Below are 21,839 nucleotides of genomic sequence, written 5' to 3'. Positions count from 1 at the left end.
AATAAATAAATAAATAAAAGGGAGAAAGAGGAGCGGATGATTGGGGGGCGACAGACATGAAAAAAGTAGAAAACATCTCAAAATACAAAGCCCGTCTGCTTCCGTTTTGTACTCGACCTAAAAAACTTGACGAAAATAACTAAAAATATATAAAAATGTAAAATTTATTTATTAGTGTTCTCCATATTCTCATCATAAAGGTTTGTTGAAAATTTGACGATAAAAGCTGCAATGGTTAAAAAACAGGTTATGGCCTGGACACAGGGACATAGAGATGGATACTTTGAGACCTGGGAGGTCTCTGTTCCAAATCCAAAACTCCACAGCTGTAAAGACGTTCACAAATAGTACACACATGAGAATCCCAATGCTACACACCCCCTCAGCTGCCGGACCAGTTTCATCGCTTGTTGGCGACTCCTCAGCGACAGTACAGACAGACATTCATACCAACGAGGCTCCCAAGCATGTACCACGTGTAAACATCAAAATAAGTCAATATGTAATTGAAAAAAAAAAACGAAGACCCACCCACATCTCTCACCTGTGAATGGAGGGAATAACCAATCCGCTCTCACCTAATGAATTAAATCCAGGTGGTTAGGATTGTAGAAATAAATTGACTCCTCCCATGCTTTTGTATCTGAAGAAGCTGCATAAAGCAACCATGAAGGGCTACACAAGGTAAGCCCTTTGCCGTTTCAAACCCTTCCCAGAGCACCATCGTGTTTGCACGGGGTAAACGTCGTAACCACAGCACGTATAATGCTGGATGATACCTCATATAATACTTTATTTATTATTTAGTTTATTTATTATTTATAACAAATGAATAATTTCATTAGACAGACTTGACGTCTCATTTTACATTACACAGAATTTCCTCACGACTCCCACCCCCAAAACTTCAAAAAAAAAAAAAACCCTTTCCTGCCACAGGACATTCCTGTCAAACTCCCAAAATATTCCACACTCGATTGAAAACAAATTCCCTTCCAACATCCTGGTGGAACCTGACTATCAGTTTGTATGTATAAGATATAGATATATAATATATATAGATATATAATATATATATATTTTTTTTTTGAACAAACAGGAATAAATTCCTGCGTGGGGTTGGTGTGAAAACATTCTGACTCAACCCAGGACTCAAACCCAAGGACCTCAACGCTCACACGGTGACAGCCCACTGAGCTACTGAGTCTTCGGGATATCCTCAAGAATTTCACACACCAATACTAATTTTAGTGACTGGGAGTTCTATGAAGATGATCAAATAAGTTTTCCAACCTGGATGAACGCGGTGACGACAACGTCACGACGATGTCACGACTGCAGCCCCAGAATGGCCTCTTGTAGTGTGAAGATGCCAAGAGCAAATGCTGTCACCAAGCAGATGAAAAGTGAAGCTACAGACTAGTTTCGTCATTTTGGGGCCCGTCAGGGCAATACTCTGCTGTTCCATCCAGTTAGTGACTTTGAAGCCTTAAGGCTACATACTGGTTAAAGATGCACCCCTAACTGTGATTGGTGAGGACGCCAGATCGTGTCCCATTACATCCAATGCTGCACAATTTGTGAACAGCAAGCGTGGTCCGCCACACAAACTCATTTATTGCCCAACCACAGCACCGTTAGGACACAGTTTTGTGGTTGGGATGAAGACGATTATAATCCGTTCTCTAACTTACAGCAACACCGGTGACGTCACTGTCACGTTGCCACAAAAGGGTCACTGCCACTTTTATATTTACCATGAGGTAAATGAATAAAGGACAAAACCCGGGTTGGCGGCTCCGCATGCATTTACTTGTGACCATAAATCTCGGTTTTTAAGGACCCGAGTACCTCAGAGGCCATCCTCGTTTGAAGGTCACGTGTTGGTATACTTATGCACATGATGTCAGTGTCATGCTGCATTCAGGGTCAGAGGAATCATTTTTTTGTTTAATTTATCCTTTCCTGACCACAATGCCACCTCTGAGCTGGTGATTAGCGGGGCGCACACAATGCGTTTGTGCAGATGATGCTTGTTGCTCACAAGATTGTGCAGCATTTGCAGTTTTGGGACTCAATTTGTGCTTTGCTATCTCACTAATTTAGGGTAGATGTGTGTGTGTGTGTGTGTGTGTGTGTGTGTGTGTGTGTGTGTGTGTGTGTGTGTGTGTGTGTGTGTGTGTGTGTGTGTGTGTATTTTTATTATGGTGACCTTTTGGTGACAGCAGAAACAGTGTTGCTTGAGGTAACAGAGGAAGAGAATGGAAGGCAAAGCCATGTGCTGAGGCTACAGTGAAGGAAAGCCATAAAAATGACTGAATCTCAAAAAGTGAGCATCAACATAATATGTATGCAAAAAAACCCAGTAAAAATGTCCCTTCGCCTTCCCTCCCAAATATCTCACTCCCTTATCACCACCACACCCCTTCCACCGACCCTCACTTATTCCAATGTCCTCCTAACCTACTGGGCCCTCTGCAACCAGACCGGACGGCATCAGCTCGCGTGTCCTAAAATCCTGCTCTACTGCTCTTTCACATTCTCTCTCTGTCCTCTTCAAACCTGTCATTTTTTCTCGATCATATTACATCTGCTTGGAAATCCACCAACATCACTGCATTGCATAAAAAGATGCAAAAACCAATCTCCTTAACCACAGACCTATCAGCTTATATCCAATCATCAGCAAGGTCATTGAATCCATCACCGCAGTCGATTATGAAATCTTTCTTCTTTTTTTTTTCCAAAAACTTCATCTCAGATAACCAATTTGGTTTCAGATCAGGTCACTCTACTTTGAACATGCTGCTGCTGCTCACCCAACAATGGAAGGAGGCCCTCAATGTCAGACATGAGATAAGGGTCGTCTCTCTGGACAAATCTCGTGCTTTTGATATAGTCTGACATCCTGCATTACTCTCCAAACTCTCTGCCTATGACATCCAAGGCCAACTCCACACAAAGCTCATTGACTTTTTCTACTCTCGTAGCCAACGTGTGGCACTCAACGTAAAGACGTGTGGCACTTTAATCTCCTCTCCCTGTAAAGACTGGAGTGCCTCATAAGGCAGTGTTCTGGGCCCAGTCCTATTCCTGATCTTCATCAATGATCTCTCTGAATCCCTGGAAACCCTCTTTATCTATTTGCTGATGACTCCACCTTCTTCTGTGACATCCCTCATCCTCTCTTTAGACCTTAAAAATTACACAAGATGGTGAAACACTTGGAATATGTCTTTCAATCCTGACAAATTTCACGATCTCTCTCCAAAAGGACCATCTGGCAAACCCCCCACCCCCTCATCTACTTTCTTAACAATCCTCTTGAGGAAGTTCAGTCATTCAAACTTCTGGGTCTCACTCAGCCATGATCCTTCTTCGTAAAACCACATTTCAAAGTTTGCCTCCAAAGCAACCACTGACTACGCATCTTCCGTCGTACAAAGTCCTTCCTTGACACACTTGAATTCCAATCCACCAACAAGGCCTTCATCCGCAGCTTGATGGAGAGCTGCTCTCCCCTCTGGGTTGGCTACTCTGCCTCATCTTGCTCAGGTTGACGCTGTGAAAACCAAGGCATTCAAGGTTATTGGAATCTCTCATGACGAAGCTGAGTCGATGGGTCTTTTACGACGCCATCACAGAAAGATTGGTGATCTCTCTGCCTTATACCACATCCTTTCTGATCTTGCCCCTCTGTTCTTTCTGTACTTCATCCCCCCCCCACCCCCCTCTCACACCCAATATTTCTGCAGGGCACATACAGTCCACCATTAACTTACTTCTGGTTAAACTACCCAAATGCAGGATCACTGCTCACTTCCACTCGTTCATTCCACTTTTCTCCAACCGGTGGAACCAACTTCACACTGTCTTCAATCGCATTCTTCCCTCCAGGTCTTCAAGAAAGCTGTTCACCGTCATCTCAAATCGTCCCCAATCCAAAACCATGAAGCTTTCGCCCCTCGTTCACCCCACCCCCTCACTCCTCCCCCTTCCAAATTTCCAGTTTTCCCTCCTGTGAGTTTCCTTCTGTATCCATCTTGTCCATCCCCTGCATCATCCCCTGCCCCTCATTCCTCCCCACACCCATTGTTTGTCCAAGTCTGCCTCTATCTTGCCTCCAATTTTGCCGTTGGTGTCCCCCCCGCCCCCCCCGTCTCTGAACTGCTCCTGTTGTCCTGTTGCGTCCTGATCCATTCAGTGTACTAATAATTATAGCTCTTCCCTGAGCCTCGAATATGTATACAAAAATAGGCCGACTTAGCCTCCTCCCAAATTCGTTTCCCACAACCTTTTCTGAATTACTCTTCCCTTCCATATTTATTCTGATTTTCATTTCTCAAACAACCAAACCTCCTTTGAAGGCCTGCACAATTTTGTAATTATATAAATGCTGGTCAGTGGATCGTTACGTTAATCAAATGGATTAAAGTACGTAGACATAGAGAGAATAGACAATCATAGGCAGCTTTGGCGATTAGGCAGGTCGAAGGACAGGTGCCTGTGTCACAGGTGCGTATGTGGCACCATGTTTTCCGCAATCTCTTTTAATCCGCTTACTTCCTTCTTCGTTCTCAGACCTGCCTCCACTTCAGTGAGGGGGGGGGGGTTGAGAAACAAGTAAATAATTAATTCTGTCAAACCCTTGTGTGAACCTATCTGTCTCTGTGCATGTCCTAATCCAAGGATATTGTACGTCATGGCGAGTTCAATCCATCTCCTTGCTTTAGCAATTTGGATGTGGCATGGCTACAGTGAAGACACCACATCAGTATCTCATAAGTTGCGGGTTCAAATGCTGTCAAAATTAAGGATTTGGAGCCGGACCTCAAATCTTTTGAAACACAAGGAACCTTAGGAGAGGAGAACTACCAATTTGTTATCAAATTGTCGATAGAAATCCAGATGGATCTGCACTGATAACTTTTGAGGAAGGGGGTAATTTGCCTGCCCATTTGTCTCTGGCCTACAATATATTTTGCAGTAGACTCAAAAATGCCATCAGGTAACTAAGGATGTGTCCGACAGGATGGCAGAGAGATATCGAACTCGCCTTCGAGCTGTTGAATCAGAGTTCGATTCTTGACCCGACCATTAATTATCATAGTGGTGCATCCATTGCACGCAGAGAGTTGCACGTTAAGCTAGAGACCAATCTGCCGGCAGGGGTTGCCGCTGTATGCTAAGCTATTCCAACCGTGTGTTTTGATGAAGAGTAGGTGAAATACTGCTGACACCCTGTCCAAGTTCCAAATTCCTGACCTACAATGGGACGCTGCATCAGCGGCACAGGCACGATCCCAGTAACGATGCAAACCAACAATCAGGAGCTGCACACTAATGGATGTATGGACTTGGAATGTGCGCAGAATGTTGCCCGTGAAGAGGCAGTTGTACCCACGTCCCACATCCCAATATTCAAATTGAATGAGTCGCCCAGGAAAGCGAGTCGGCGGATCATTACGTTACTCAAAGAGTTGCAATTCAAGACGTACAGGTATTAGTCACAGTCTGTGTGATGCAATGTTCGAGGAAGAAATAAAATAATAATAATAATATTAAAAAAAAAAAAAAACTTGACTGAGTCACTGAGTTCGAAAATAAAAATTGAACATTTTCGACCCTCAAATGATGCCAGATAAAGCATTCTCGGATTTATGGTCGGAGGGTTGCTGGAGGAGGTAAGCCATCAAGTTTACGGACTTGGAACACTGAAAAGTACTCACTGGAAAGTATCCTTTTTGTTATTTTCATAAGAGCTTCACCGAGATGATCTGAGAATTGATCACCGGCTCGAGAAATGATCAGCGATTGCCCTCGTATTACAGAGCACGGTGAGATGTCAAATGCTCGAAGCAAGGAGCTGAGAAACACAGCCGTGCCTTGCTCCAGGTGTCCAGTAAAATGAGTCACTTCGGTGAAATTCAGCAAGCGCACAATCTTCAGCTCGGCCATTAATCAACTTGCCAGGTTTTATATATTTTTTTGGTGTGTGTGTGTTTAAAGCACACGGAGGAGCTTGTCCATAAAGGATGGCCGGAGGGAATGATGAAGGTTTACTTTCTTTACAGATCGGTACAAGTTGCAATTGTTGGTGCCATATATCAAATCATACATCAAGACAACCTTGTGGGAAAAGAGACCGCTCGGTGCATTTTGATTCATTTTTCAGTATTTCTTCTGAATACCCTCGCACACCACCATCTGGCGTTCAGGTGTGAGGCCGATATCCACTCAGATGGGATTGGTAAACAGACAGAACGTTTTGTTTTTGGGTTTCTTGAAATTCACACCACCTTCACGAAGTGAAAGTGCATGGTGAATGAATTATGGTATGGTGTGCTCTGCCAGGCCAGGTCAGGTCAGATATGTGAACATGCGCTAATGACCGAATCCGTCCCATAGACATCAAGGAGTAAGTCAAATGGAGGGAGTGCAGAGGCAAAATGGTGCTCACGACAAATAATTCTCCCCCCAAAAAACATTATAAAATATTTGATTAATACTGCTACGTTCATGGGGGGTGGGGAGAGGGGGAGTTCAAAGATAGAATTAAGGTTTTAGCACGACTACTCAATTCATGGTAAGGATTTAGAATCATTATTTGTATGAAGATCAATGTTTAGAGTGGAGTGGTCCTTCGTGCAACTGCTGAGGTGGCGGTGTTAATTTAATGGTTCGGGTAAGGACATGTCGCCTGAGCAGTGGTGCAGAGCCTGTTTCAACCAGGCAGCTACAACTGAGCAGGCCTTTGGCTCTCCAACGGCATCTGACACTCACAGCGTGATTGGTAGGTGGGGGGAAGAGGGTCTGTATGCCGAGACCCCATTAGGCGCTGTGCCCCCCCCCCCCCACGCGGATACACCTGTGACAGACGTGGTTATCTGTCGCTACTAGTGTGAAGCACTGGGGTTGGATGGTGCCCGAGACTGGGCTGATATCAGAAACTATAATAAACTACAACAGCACTCAGTGGAGCACATACCTCCGCTACGCAGAGCAGTTTATGTTTTGTAGTCCCCTGATAATCCAGATCCTGACCCTGACCAATCAAATTTAAAAAACAATAAAAAACATTTTTAAAATGCATCCTCACCTTAACCAATATTTAATTGGCTTGTTCTCGTCCCATACTCAACTCATTCACGAAGTATTATCATAACCAGTACAAAAAGGTTGAGATTATATGATATTTATATTAATATTTCTGGACCCATCTCTCAATGAATGGTGAAGAATCACTTTCAAAAAAATATCTAAAAATTCTCTGATCCTACTGGTCTCATTTGAGTCTCTCTCAGCAACCGCTCGTTCGATACAAAGTGCAGCCAGCGATAGCCAAGGATTCTCCGAAGAGACCTGGTACCAAAGGAATTAAGTCTCCGTCTCAGTTCCTTGGTCAGACTCCAAGTCTCGCATCCACAGAGCAAGACTGGAAGCACCAAGGACCTGAAGACTCGGACTTTCATCCTCCCGCACAGGTACCGGCAGTGCCACACCCCATGATCCAGTGAATCCATGACTCCCAAGGCCCGACCCAGACGTCTATTGACCTCTTGACTCACAGCTAGTAGAGACATGAATATCACTGCCAAGGTAAGTGAATCTCTCCACGACCTCAACATCCTCACCACAAGCAGACACAGACAGGACAGCAGCATCCAATGTATAAGTGTATATTGATTTATCATAAAAGTCTGTGTCTTTGGGCCCGAGGTCCATTTATGATTCCTCGTCCTGTTTTAATACATTGTCTGTATTTCATAAGAACACGTGTGGCCTGGTATATCACCTGGTTCCGCAGCATGATACATGCTGCACAATCAAAAACGTTTAGTTATGTTGGATTTTTTTTCCTGGGGGTTCAATTGAGTCAATTGTAATCGTGTTAACCGGCATGTTCAGACATGCTCGTTAAAAAGTGAAGCATCCAACACCGCTCTGATACCCCAAGTTTCTTATGCCAGCCATTTGCGAAGCGACAACTTTGGCGTTTTGCAGCTCCACACTCAACTGCTTTATGGTAAGCACGCCAACACATTTCAACCACTATTGTGTGGTTAAACATGTCACCAATTCATGGGTCACCATGTACATAATCACATGCACAGCAAGGACTTCAGGAGATATCAGTGGACTTGCACGCGACTTACAAGGCTATAAGTCGTCGAGACGGACAAATCAACGCAGTGTATGGGATTTCAACCTGGGATCCCCATTATCATGGGGGCAAGTGCTCAGAGAAGAAAGTCAAATGGGCTAACTCAAATTCGCGGATAAAAATAACCTGTGCACAGAGACCAAAATTGCTCAAATAGCAGAATTAAAATGGAACTGATGTGGCATTTAGACTCAGGGCTCAAAAGTAATTCCATCAACGCTAAACCGTGGAGCAAGTACCCATTTTGAGTGCCAGCAATCAAAAGAATCACTTGTCATCAGGCTGCCGATGTTCGAGTGTTGTGCATTTATATATTTTACCCGAGCATTGTGCAGTTCATCACAGCAGTAAAAGCAGTCACTTGGATGCATGACAAGACATGGGGGATATAGTACTGCAGCATAGCAAACCAATTGTTCGACTTTTCATAAAAGCACCAAAATTGGAACATATGTTGGACTAATGTATTCTGAACAATTCTGGATATGGAGCCACTCGAGATTTTGCCTTGGTCAGCTTTGGCGGCCATTTTCCAAAATGGCCACCATTTTACTTTAACAACATGGGATATCTGTCATTGTTATTCTCTTTGTAGGTTTCTCAGAGGTGATAAATACTCCAACGACGTGCATACGATCAGCACAGCGCCAGTGCAGAAGATGACCAGCCTCCCGAGGACTTCGAAGAGTGGTGCAATGAGAAAGAGAACAGCCCTCCCCAGTTTTGTACTGGACAACAGTCCTGGATCTGGAGCTCTCCATCCTAATCTGCGTGCGATCTCTGAGAGAGGGAGATTTCATCATGTACCTGGATGCTCTCACTGAGATAGTCCCATGGTTCTTCGCACTGGACCATATAAACTATGCCCGGTGGATACCGGTCCATCTGCGTGACGTGACATGACAGAACTTCCACAACAGCACCCAGAGATCTACAATGAGTCCAAGGCAGGTCACTTCACAGTGCAAAAGACCAAGAGGGTGTTCTCAGCAATTCCTCTTGACCAAGCGCATGAACAAAACAATGCCCGTGTCAAGGGTGACGGATATGCCGTTGGCCTGATGGACAATCCCAGTGCTCTGAGGCGCTGGATGGTCGCCGGACCCGAGGTGGCCAGAGTGATCATGGAGTTTGAGGAGGCGAACATGCATCCAAATGCCAATGAGGAGACACGTCACCATGAAGAAACACCGTGTGCACAGGAAGCATTTGCCAAAGATGTACAATCACTTGTGGCTGTCATTGAAGAGCTGGGAAATCCCTTCAAGGAGGATAGTCCAGATTTACTAGTCCGAGACACCAAGGAGATTGCCGATCCTGCAGTGATTGAAACAGTTCGCACTGCCAAGCAGATTGGACAAGAACAGTTTCAGGCATACTCAAAGGATTGCCTCATCGACAGAACCAAGACTATTGACGAACCTACAAAGAGGAACAAACTCTGCCTCTTTGGAACAGACAGAAGACCAAAAGCACCCAAAGGAAAGGAAGCATCTGTGAAGAATGATATGGCCTTATTTGCAAGGCTCTACATAGGCTTCCAGAACCGCGATGGGAACCTGGACGAGTTCTTCCATCATGAAAATAAAGCATGCCCTCCCATGTTATCTGATGCAGGTAAGCTACACCTGGGTAGCAAAAGCGACTTGCTGGTGTGCCTTGAAGGCGTTGCTGAAGCTCAGTCTGATGCACCTGCTGTCACTTCTGTTGTCCTTGATGGCGCCGTCATCGTGCAGATGTTGAAGCCTGGCACTGCCAAGACATTTGAAGAATATGCCCACCAAGTCTTCATCCCATATGTCGAGGGGCAGCTGCGTCGTGCTTCACGTCTTGACCTCGTTTGGGATAGCTACAAAGATGGCTCCTTGAAGACGGCGACAAGGGAGAAACGAGGAAAAGGGGTGTGACGGCGCATGGTGAGCACCGCAGCTATACCAGGAAACTGGCAGAGTTTCCTACGTGTCGACGCAAACAAGGTGGAGCTCTTCACCTTCCTGTCCGATGTGCTGGTGCAGTCCTTCCATGACGAGGCAAAGGAGCTGGTAGTCACTGATGGTGAAGCAGTCATCTGCCTTCCAAGGCAGGAAGATGAAAGCTCTCTGGCTCCATGCGGTCAAGAAGAGGCGGACACTCGCATCATGCTACATGTGGCCCATGCTGCAGAACATGACCACCGTCGGATTCAAGTTCGAACCGTAGACACCGACTTCATCGTCTTGGCGGTGATGGTAGCCCAGGCACTACCATGCGTGGATGAACTCTGGATTGCCTTTGGGACCGGCAAGAACTACCGCTACATCCCTGCCCATGAAATAGCTGCCTCCCTCGGTCCACAGAAGGCACGTGCCCTCCCTGTCTTCCACACCATGACCGGATGTGACACAGTATCAGCATTCGTGGGGCATGGGAAGAAATCTGCCTGGGCCACATGGAACTCGTTTCCAGAACTGATAGATTCTCTTGTGACCCTGACCACCACGCCAGTCAACATCCAGGATGACACAATGCACTGCATTGAAATGTTTGTGGCGCTCCTCTATGACCGCACCAGTCCATATACGGACGTCAACGAGGCCAGAAAGGAACTCTTCGCCAAGAGGAACTCCATCCAGCGCATCCCACCTTCCTTCGATGCTTTGGAACAGCATATGAAGAGATCAGTCTTCCAGGGTGGCTATGTCTAGGGGCAGGTCTTGGTCGCTCAACCCGTGCTTCCATCACCAACAAGCTGGGGCTGGCAGCAAACAGAGGAAGGGTCCTACGAAGCGCTCTGGACTACACTCCCTGAGGCTTCAAAAATCTCCTTCGAGCTGGTTTCATGCGGCTGCAAAAAAGGCTGTAGAAACCGCTGCAAATGCAAGAAGGCTAATCTGCAATGCACTGGACTGTGTGCTTGTGAAGGAGAATGCCAGTAGACAGACGCAGTAGACACAGACTGAGATATCGGCCTAGCTTAGAATGTGCAAATGCAAAGTCGCATTGCTTGTAAAAGTGTTGACTTGTTGATCCAGAGCTAGTACACTTGAGCTCAGAAACTCATATTGTACTAGACTGATGTATGCGTGTACCATGTGTCCTGGTAGAATGGTAGTAGAAGTAAACCGTAGCCGCTTCAAAGTGAAGCGTGCAATAATTTGACTACATTTTCTGAGTTTGTCATTATCACGATTATCAGTTCCCTTTTCAAAATAGAGTAAAGTATGTAATCTATAATGCAATTTTTGTTGATTCCAAACCCATTGAATGTGATGAATATCATTTGACTCTTGTTCGCCAGGCAATAATGGATACTTTTCAGCGAAAAGTTTCAGGAGAGCAGCAATTTACAAATCAAATAATGTTTTTTTTTTACCAAAAATACTGGCTCATAATATTTGAATACGCCTTTTCATGGTCAATTTACTGAATTTTACACTTTCCTTATATCTACCACCAATACAATAAGAAAACTAGAGGGGGAGCACTCGGTAGAGTGCAAAACCTCCCCCGCCAATACTGCTAGGTCATTCAAGTGAACCTGATATCCTATTCATTCAATTTGATGTCAACAGTGCTCACAGAGTTATAGTTTGCAACTTTCCCTTTTACTTTTAACTTTTACATACTCAATTCATTCATCATAACTAGATTCCTTGAGACAGAAATTGATTTTACGTGGGTATATCCACCTGAAGTTCCAAAATCAGCCGCAGTTATAATGTTGGCATGTATTTTGTTGGAAATCACTTGTAACATGTAGAAATGCCCAAAAAAAAAAAATCGAAATTTTTTTTGAAAAAAAAAGCTGCAAAATTTTTTTTTTCTCTTACAAATTTTTTTTTTGGGGGGGGGGGGGTTGGAAATCACTTAAAACATGTAGAAATGCAAAAACAAATATTCAAATATTTTTTCAAAATGGCCACCATAGCGGCCATATTGGATTTTGGACCAAGTACAAAATCTAATGGCATGATCCTTGGACCAGACCTAATCCCCCCACCAAGTTTCGTCGAAATACTTCGAGGAGTTTTTCCATAATACTGTTCACAAACAAACAAACAAACAGAAAGGGGTGAAAACAGTAACCTCCGTCCATCTTCGAAGATGGCGGAGGTTAATAAGGACATATAAATAGCCAATTTCGCTAAAGTAGAATGGCGGCCATTTTGGAAAATGGTCGCCGAAGGCACAATCTCGGATGGCTCCGTATCTAGAATTGTTCGGAATACATTCTTCTACATGTGTACCAATTTTGGTGCTTTTATGCAAATTTGAACAATTGATCTGAAATATCAGAGAACGCTGCAGGACTAATATGACTATTGAGCTTGACGGGAAAACAGGTCAGGTCAGGTGTGGCAGCATGCACCAGAGCATCGCGTCACTGCGTCCACTTTCAGCCCATACTCCAGGGGCCTCCGTCTGACCATCCCCCAGGCAGATGCTTGGCCCATCCTCATCTCCTTCAGATGCCGATCAACCTGCTGTAACCAAGAGGCACGTGGTCGGCCCATTGGCATCCTCCACTCACGAGGCTCCCTCGCTGAGAGAATCTGGTGAGCAGAATCAGCGTCAGGAAAACGAGCCACATTTCCACACAGCCGCAGCTGACGCTCACTGACAATGCAGGTAACAAATCTCATTTGAGTCTCTATCAGCAACCGCTCATTGGACACAAAATCTGACCAGCGATAGCCAAGGATTCTCCAAAGAGACCTGGTACCAAAGGAATTAAGTCTCTGTCTCAGATCCTTAGTCAAAGTCCAAGTTTCACATTCATAGAGCAAGACTGGAAGCACCAAGGACCTGAAGACTTGGACTTTCGTCCTCCAGCACAGGTACCGACAGTGCCACACCTCATGATCCAGTAAATCCACAACTCCCCAGGCCCGACCCAGACGTCTATTGACCTCTGCTTCACAGCCAGCAGAGACAAGAATATCACTGCCAAGGTAAATTTATCTCTCCATAACCTCAACATCCTCACCACAAACAAGTACAGACAGCATAGCAGCATCCAAGATGTCGCTACAGCCGCCCTTTGTACAGCCGCTCAAAGTAACCGGCCCAGTGGGCCTTCACTTTGGACTCCTCTGTCAAGAGCTCACCACCCTCCGCTCTAACTTCAGTACACTGAGGGATGGGCTTGGTGGAATGCAATGCGCAAATTTCCCTGTGAGCAGGACGAGAATCACTGAAGACTATGGTATCGATATCCCAAACACATTCCCCTCACATCTTCCCCCATCCCTAACCTGCAATAATTTTTACCCCCATTAAACCAACCTATCCCTAACTCAACCCTCGTACTTGCAAGTTACTGTGCTAGCTACCTTTCCCTCTCTCACTTATCCTGTTTGTTCATTCCCTTCCTTCGTATGTCTAACTGTGGACCCAATGCCCCCCCTGTCAGCTTGGTGCCTTTTTATCCTCTGTCACCCCACCCCACTCTTCCATGAGCCTTGATCTTCTCCATAAAAAAATTGGCATTCCCCAATTAAATCAGATATACTGTGTTGAGCCGTTGATTTGTCCAAGGTCTTCTAAACGTCCTTGAAAAGTGCACTGCTGTCTGATCTGATGCCAATGTTATATCATTGATATGTGCACAAGCTCCTCCATGAGAATTAGGTCATCATTTCATAATAAAAATAATAATAATAAAAAAACAGCAATAATAATGACAAGTATTCCACCACAATGACCTGCAACTTGTAGGTTGCTTTAGGGTTATCTTTGACCAGTGGGGAAATGCAAATATGTAGGCCAACATGGCTATATACTTGGCAGTCCTTCATCATCCCTCAGCTCCCTTGCGAGTGTGAATCGTTAATTAACGATTCACACTCGCAAAAGTGATTAATCACAGAACAATAAGACAAATTAAGCTATTTCGGGACCCTGCCGCAATTGTAATCAACAAAAGCATTGTCAGTCCACCTACACTTTGTCCTTTTGCAAACTGTTGGGCACAACCTGTTGGTTGTCGACTTTATGCCTAACGTAGAGTTGTTTTGGGTATGCATTCCCTTTGCAAATCGAATGAGCAGCTGTACAGCATGCCATGCTCTCTTGGAACCGGTACAAAGGTTTTCCCAAAATCTGCTCTGCCTGGCTGGATTGCTTGGTGCACAAAATACAGGGAAATGCCACACGAGGAACTTCGAGGCAGGAGGAGGGCATCAAGTACATCATTCCAATGGATTTCTTTGAGGCACCCATCTAATTCCAACTTAAACATACCTACTGTTTCTGCCACCACTACCTTTCCAAGGAGACCATTCCATGCACTCATTACTCCCTCAATGAAAGAGCCCTGTGTTAATATCATCCGAGCTGTCATGTTCTTCCCTCTCAACTTACTATGACTTGAGAGGGAAGAAGACAGTAAGGATACATTTAGGGTGATTATCTCAAAGTAGTGATATGACCCCTAGTTCTATCTGTCTATTCAACTGAAAAAAAACTCTTCCACACTTATTTTATTTATACCTCTCAATATCTTAAACAGCTCAATCACATCTCCTAACAATTGTCTCCTTTTTTTAAATGTATTTTCAGCTGCTACACATATGTAGCTTAGTCTTGCTAAGCTCGGAATCAATCTCGTTGCTCGATGCTGGACTCGCTTGATGACAGCTACGTTCTTCTTCAGATGTGGTGACCAAAACCAAACACTATATTTCGAGAAATTGACCCTGTTTGTACGTGCATTTCCGAACACTATTTTAGTTCCACATTTGTTTGACTGCAAGAACCCACAAAGTCCTGTGAATAGCAGAGCTGCCGGGCAGACGGGACAAACAGATACTTCCAGGAGCTCCAAGAAAAAAGGAGGCAAATGAGAGCAAAAATGATCAGAGATGCTAACATGTGCCGTTTTTGGGGTGAATCGTGGGAGATTATTGTTTTTCTTAAATATCTCGATTACTTGCTGGTATCAGCCGTTCCACATGCTTTGTCAAAGGGCAACCTGAGGCTACCACAATCCAATCTCCATTTTACAATATGAATGTCGGCAAAAAATATATCCAAACAATTTAAAGTCTCATGCTGGGCAGATTCACAGATCAAATCTTGGTGCAGATACCCAAGGGCTGTTTGTTTAAATGGATTTGCCCAATACTACAAGGATGGATAGATGTGCTAAATCAGCAGGAAGATTCCCAGAGCAGGGGATGTTTGTTTTTTTTTAAGCGAATGTAGGAAACGCACTGTAAATCAGAGAGAATAACCATCACATCTGATGGCAAATCGAGGCTCCTCAAACCAAGTGCAGAAGATGTCGGGAGGAGCTGCAATACGTGCAATACAAAAATACACCATTTCAGACTAGAAGGGCACTCGGAAGAGCACATACCTCCGCCATGTAATGTCTGATCCACGAGAACATATCGGGTCCAATAGATTTTTGAAATATCATGCAATACAGTACTATATCGTTTTTGGCCCTATCTCTCAATAGTGAAGAATCACTTCAAAAATTAAATAATTATTGTATCCAGATCCGTATCTTCACCAAAATCGAATCAATTGTCCTGGTCACATACCCAATCTGTCCACCAAGTTTCATCCGAATCCGTGCACAACTTTTTGAGATATCGTGCTATATATTAGTTTAGCCCAATATCTCAACGGTGAAGAATCACTTTTAAAAAATTATCGGATCTGGATCCGGATCGGGATCTTCCCCAAAATCTAATCAGTTCATCCTCATCACACACCGAACCTGCCCACCAAATTTCATCAGAATCCGTCCAAAACTTTTTCAGATATCCTGCACACAGACAGACAAACAAACAGATAGAGAGAGACATGGAAGGGTGAAAACAAAACCTCCTTCACCTTTGGTGGCAGAGGTAATAATGAGCTTGTTAGTATTCCCATCTGAAACCCTGGCTCATGATGTGGGGAACCTAGGTTTCAAATCCCCTCGTCCACATGTGTTTGCCTATTGTCTCATGTCCTGGTACTTCAGGTAAAAGGCCAATAATGTTGATTCGTCTTTTCTTGCATACAACTTATGTACAAACCCCCTCCATAAGCTCACAAAATGAATGACGTAGGGAATCCCAGGATGGTACACATATGAAAGACCCACTCCCTACAGGAGAGCAATACCCCATCCCCCTGGTGGGGGTTAGTAACGCACTTACACTGTGAGACGTGTACGTACAGTGTAACATTGCAAGTCCTCTCCACAATTGACTTGAAATACCCTCTACCATCACCACCGGGTGGCGCTATATGGTGTACACGTCACAGTTGATGACAAACAAACACCGAACAACTGTTTGTTGGTTTAATCATATCGTTTTGGGAATGCCTTCCAGGGGGTAACTTTGCATAATATAGCAATAATTATTTCCCATATTGCAAGATTAGAATAAGCATGAGGTCATTTAATTGTGATACAAGATTATGCATCATTATATGTACAGAAAGTTGTCATCTTCCCTCCCCACGTGTCTAAAATCGCTATCCCTTCATACCCTTTTTATGTTTTATCCATTTATAATCTGTCTTTTATGTTCTTTAAAATGTGCCGAGAGACCATTGGCACAAGTAAAGATGGTAATGCCACCCCTGACAAGGAAAGCATGCCATTCAATCTGGGTGAAAGTTCAGGGCGGGTAGCCCCGCCCACGGACTGAGCTATGGGCCAATGGTAGACGAACGGGAATGGACTAGTGGCATCATGGATGTGGGTGGAGGCAGAGGCTATAAAAGGGGGTGGTGAAAACCACAAGGGAGGAGAGGCCTGGAGACTGTGCTGCGGAATCTGCATGCGAACTTGAGGGGTTTCTCGGCAGCATGATGCATTTGCCTGCTTGAACTTCCCAAAACACCCACACTGTAGGCCACATCCACTTCCCCTTCATGCAGGCCCGTCGCAAGGGCTCAGTATTAAGGGGGACATATGAACTGGATTGGGGGGGGGGCACAATTATAATATTTTATATTTTTGATAACCTGGTATGCTATTGTATTCATGCAGAATTGACACATCTATACTGAGGTTGCCGTCGCATACTAACCAAATTGATGATACTGTGCCCGTCTGACATATCCTCAAAATTATCAAGGTTCCCTCTGAAAGGGAACTGATTTTCTGCGAGAAATCCCACAACATCTCTAAGAGCAGACACATAGTACCGGTTTCTATTTAGCTGGTCAGCATTGAGGAGTGTGGAAATCTCCTTACGACAATCTATGCGCCTCTCATTCTTCTTCCACCTCAAAACACAAGTGAAATGTTCCTTTGAAGTTGCGTGTGTGTGAAACCCCCTGCCTTTCTCAACGGCATGTTTCCAATTCCGGTAGCCTCGCACTGTGAAAGTAGAGTCCACTGGGCCACGTGCGGTGTTAAACTACCGACATGGATAGCAGAATGCTGCATCTGTCTGCACACTGTATTCCAGCCATTCATTAGTCTGGTACCACGAGGACACAAAAGAGCGATTCTTGTTCTGAAACAGATGGCCAGGGTACCGCTGTAGAACAACTTGATTCGGTCTCTCACTTCCAAGATCATCGGGAAGCGGCTTGACAGTCACACCCGACCCCGAGGCCGACGCCGAGCGTGGCAACCCGGCTGCCTGTGCTGGGGCTCCAGCCGTAGGGCTAATGTTGCTGGCTTGGCCAGGTTGGCCAGCTTCTGTCGGTATTTCATCGACATGATTGTCTCCTCCTCCTCCTCCTCCTCCTCCTCCTCCTCCTCCTCCTCCTCCTCCTCCAACTCCTCCCACAACATGTCTTTCATCATCTTTATTTTCATCGGTTGCATTTTTTCCTTTTCTTAGCCATTTTCGTAGATCCATGTCTTTTTCTACTGCTGCTAGCTTGCGCTCTCCGTGACTCGCCCCTCACGACTCGCGTCACGAATCTCATGACTCGCGACATTTGACGGTTGACGGTTTTATTTATAAAATGATGCATGCACCAAAAACAGGTTTTATTTGTATGATTTAAAATGTAAGCACGATTGCAAACACACATATTTTTAATTTTTATTATAAAATTACTTTTGTAAGATGGAGGGTTGACGGGTCGTGAAGGTCACGTGGTGCACGTGCACTTCATCTTTAATAATGTAAATTTATGTCTTTTCCTTATTCATATTATCATATCATGACTATATTACATTTATACCTAACTTACAACCAATCAGGTAACCTGCTTAATAGGGCCTCCATATCGAATACGCTGATTGGCTATTCCTTAAAACGAAATGATCCATGATATATATATATATATTTATATATATATATATATATATATATATATATATATATATATATATATATATATATATATATATATATATATATATATATATATATATATGTAGAACCACCCACATCATTGACATTCGACACGAGGTCTTGCGGCTGTCTGTCGTCTTGGCTGCTGGCATTGGTGCTTGCGTTATTATCTTTCATCTTGTGGGCTTGGACTGTATTGTCTTGCCAATTGGTTTTGGAGATGCACTGGGAAGCGCACACTTATCTCTTGACTGTTATTCAAAGAAGGATATTATTAAAGAAGAGTTTATTCAAGAAGGCCTTATTATTCACCACGTTGAACATCTGGAATAAGGGTTTTAGTTCACTCTTAAACAGCAAGGAGTTCACAGTGGGTGCTCGTCCTTAAACATTAAGTTGTTCACAGGGTGCAACAGGGCATAAATGGGTGGTGTACAAGTGGGGGGGCATCAGATGCGCCATAGGGGGGCATTGCACCCAAATGTCCCCCCCCCTTGCGACGGACCTGCCTTCATGCCAGCTCAATGTCTGCAGCACAAACTGTTTTCCCTGCAAGACTGTGTCGACCTCGAACCAAGCATCCTGCTAAATTGTTTATTTGTGAGGGCTGTGATGGGACTCAATCTGTGCCCTGCTGTCTCATCAAGTTAGGGGGTTCGATTTGTGTTTATGAACGAGCTTAGTATGGTCACGAATAAACGATTTAGCAGTATGTTGTCCTGACGAGTTCAAAAAAGAGCGAAATCTGGACCGACTACTCTGCTTTCATTTCATTTATCTGTGACCATATGGGCTTTAATGTCAGTCTGCAAATACTTGAATGCCACATGGATGCCATCCGAGTTTGGAGGTGACGTGTCAACATAATTTATGTACATGACATCAGCCTCATGTCAAAGGGTCAGTGTGCTCCTATCGTTAAATACATACATATCATTCAAACCTCTCACTGACTCACTGACTCACTGACCGACTGACATTAATGATCGGTACCTTACAGGTGACGGAGAAAACTGAAATCACATGCCAACAGCTCTAGAAGCCGACACACTGTGAAAAACTCACAGAACCATCAGAAAGTGTCCGTAAATGAAAATATAAATTAATGAAAATAAATAAATGCTAAAAATAAATGCAGGTGAGCGACCAGAGACGATGGCGAAGCAAGGTAATTTTGTGTGCCAATGGACATCGAAGCCAATACACCAAGAAAGAAAAATAATCACAGAACCATTGGAAAACATCCGTACATGAAAATATAAATAAATGAAAAAAAAAAAATGAAAAAAAATCAAATGCAGGTGAGCGACCCAAAACAATTGGGAAGCACGATTCATTGTTGCTTCCAAAGTGTAAACATACCCCCACTATACATTACACATATACTGCACTCACATTCTAATTGCACATACTGTCATGGCCACGGGTTTCGCAGTCTCCTGATTGGGGGATGTGGGCTCCGCTATGCACAAAGCTTATCTTCATTAGATCCTAACTGGGGCGGCCGAGAAACCTCGAGTACAAACCGGACTTGGATGAGAGCCAATTAATTGGTGAATTATAACCTCCCAGACTAACCTAGGTACGAACAGCGCTGGACCAATGGGGAAAAGATGAACACAGACAGATCGGATATGAAGTTCAACAAAAGGGGATTTATTATGGACAGGACAATGTAAAATGTGAAGGTACAGAGTGCTATGCAGCATTGTAATGCACAAGCAAGCAATCATCAAAAAGGGGGAAATACAGGAGAAAATGTACACAAGGATAATGGGCGCAAGCAATGAAGAGTACAAGCGAATACAGGAAAGAAAACGGGCAAGAAGCAGAACTTAACTCTATGCTTTACCTACCGGCTATACACAAGAGATGGGTACCCGATCAGACTAACCGCGGAAGGAGAAAATAAGAATAATTAAAACTGGTAAACCAGTAATCCCGGGCTTCAAGGCGTGCCTCCATTTTAACAAATTTCAACACGATCACCCTGTCACATGATATGGGTTTTCCGAGTTAGAAAGTTAGTTCAAGTCTGCAATGGGGTCCAGCTACGGGGTCCCTCATGTTATCTCAATGAAGGATTGAAAAGCCCATAGCAATACATGATAGAGAAAGAAACTTCACGTTGGACAAATCGAGGCTGGTCAAATATTCAAGTCCCCAAAAAAGTCCAATAACTCCACATTTGCATATTAATGTAAATGGCGAACTTGTAGAACGTTAAAATATCTTCCAGAATGTGTGGTCACTTTTTGTCTATCTTCTTTGGTTTTCATTTTATGACATGTCAAAAATGGGTGATTTTCAACTTTGGGGGGCTCTGGGGCCTCACTGGGGTAAAATACAGACATAGTGTAAACATATTTGGAATCACCTCTTCAAGGCCTATCAGAATCTGTCATTAAATTTTTTCAACTCTCATTTGCATATTTGGCATATTTAATGAGGCGAATCGGCATCATTTTAATCATATAAATTATGCAACGATTTCGACGAAATTAACAACTTAACATTCCAATGGAACCTCGCAAATGTGTGCAAAAGTTTGAGGCTGTCGTGTTATCCCTTCTGGAGAAGAAGATGTTTTTAGGTTTTGGAGAAAATACAATATGGCCGCCATACCACGTGACCTACGTCATCAAAATTTTCAAAGTATAACCTTCAGGTGGAGAGTTATTAAATGGATAAGTTTCATTGAATTTCATCAAAGCATTGTTTTCATTTAACGACATTTCAAAAATGGGTGATTTTAAACTTTGGGGGGCTCTGGGGCCTCACTGGGGTCAAGTCCAGACATGGTATAAACATATTTGGAGTCCCCTGTTTATGTCCTATCTAAATCTGTCATTAAATTTTTTCAACTCTCATTTGCATATTTTGCATATTTAATGAGGCGAATCGGCATCATTTAAAATCATATAAATTAAATAACGATTTTGACCAAATTAACAACTTAACATTCACATGGAATATCGGACATGTGTGCAAAAGCTTAAGGCTGTCGGATTATCCCTTCTGGAGAAGAAGATGTTTTTAGGTTTTGGATAAAATCCAATATGGCCGCCATACCACGTGACCGACATCATCAAATGTTTCAGAGTATAAACTTCAGGTGGTGAGTAATTATCCTGTTAAGTTTCGTTTAATTTCATCCAACAGTTTTCCCTCCAGATCCGCCACAAAATCGGTCAGTAGAACATAAAACGCCTTTAATAATAATAATAAGAATACTAACGAATTCAATAGAGCTTCAGCCATGCTTGAAGCCCTAAAAAGCGGAGAGAAAGGATGAGGTTCACTGGCCTCTTTGCTCAACAGGCAGGGCCCTCATGCCTCCACACACCAAACGCTAAAGAAGAGAGGTCAGAAGGAGGAATACTGATGGTGTCTCAAGGTGCTTGATCGTGGAAGTGCGGTGGCAGCTCGTA

The 21,839-nt window shown here is 43.9% G+C and overlaps 1 protein-coding gene across 2 annotated transcripts in view; it reads right to left on the bottom strand.

Annotated features, from left to right (window-relative positions):
• The window catches only part of LOC147009860 (voltage-dependent calcium channel gamma-5 subunit-like), an 89,094-nt gene that overhangs the window by 2,169 nt on the left and 65,086 nt on the right, over positions 1–21,839 (bottom strand). The gene's annotated exons all lie outside the window — the stretch shown is intronic.

The sequence above is a fragment of the Eptatretus burgeri genome, chromosome 17 (genome assembly GCF_056783735.1).
Source record: "Eptatretus burgeri isolate ZD-2024b chromosome 17, Ebu_testis_v1, whole genome shotgun sequence".
In the NCBI taxonomy this organism is placed as follows: domain Eukaryota; kingdom Metazoa; phylum Chordata; class Myxini; order Myxiniformes; family Myxinidae; genus Eptatretus; species Eptatretus burgeri.
This window is presented reverse-complemented; position numbering and strand designations above follow the sequence as displayed.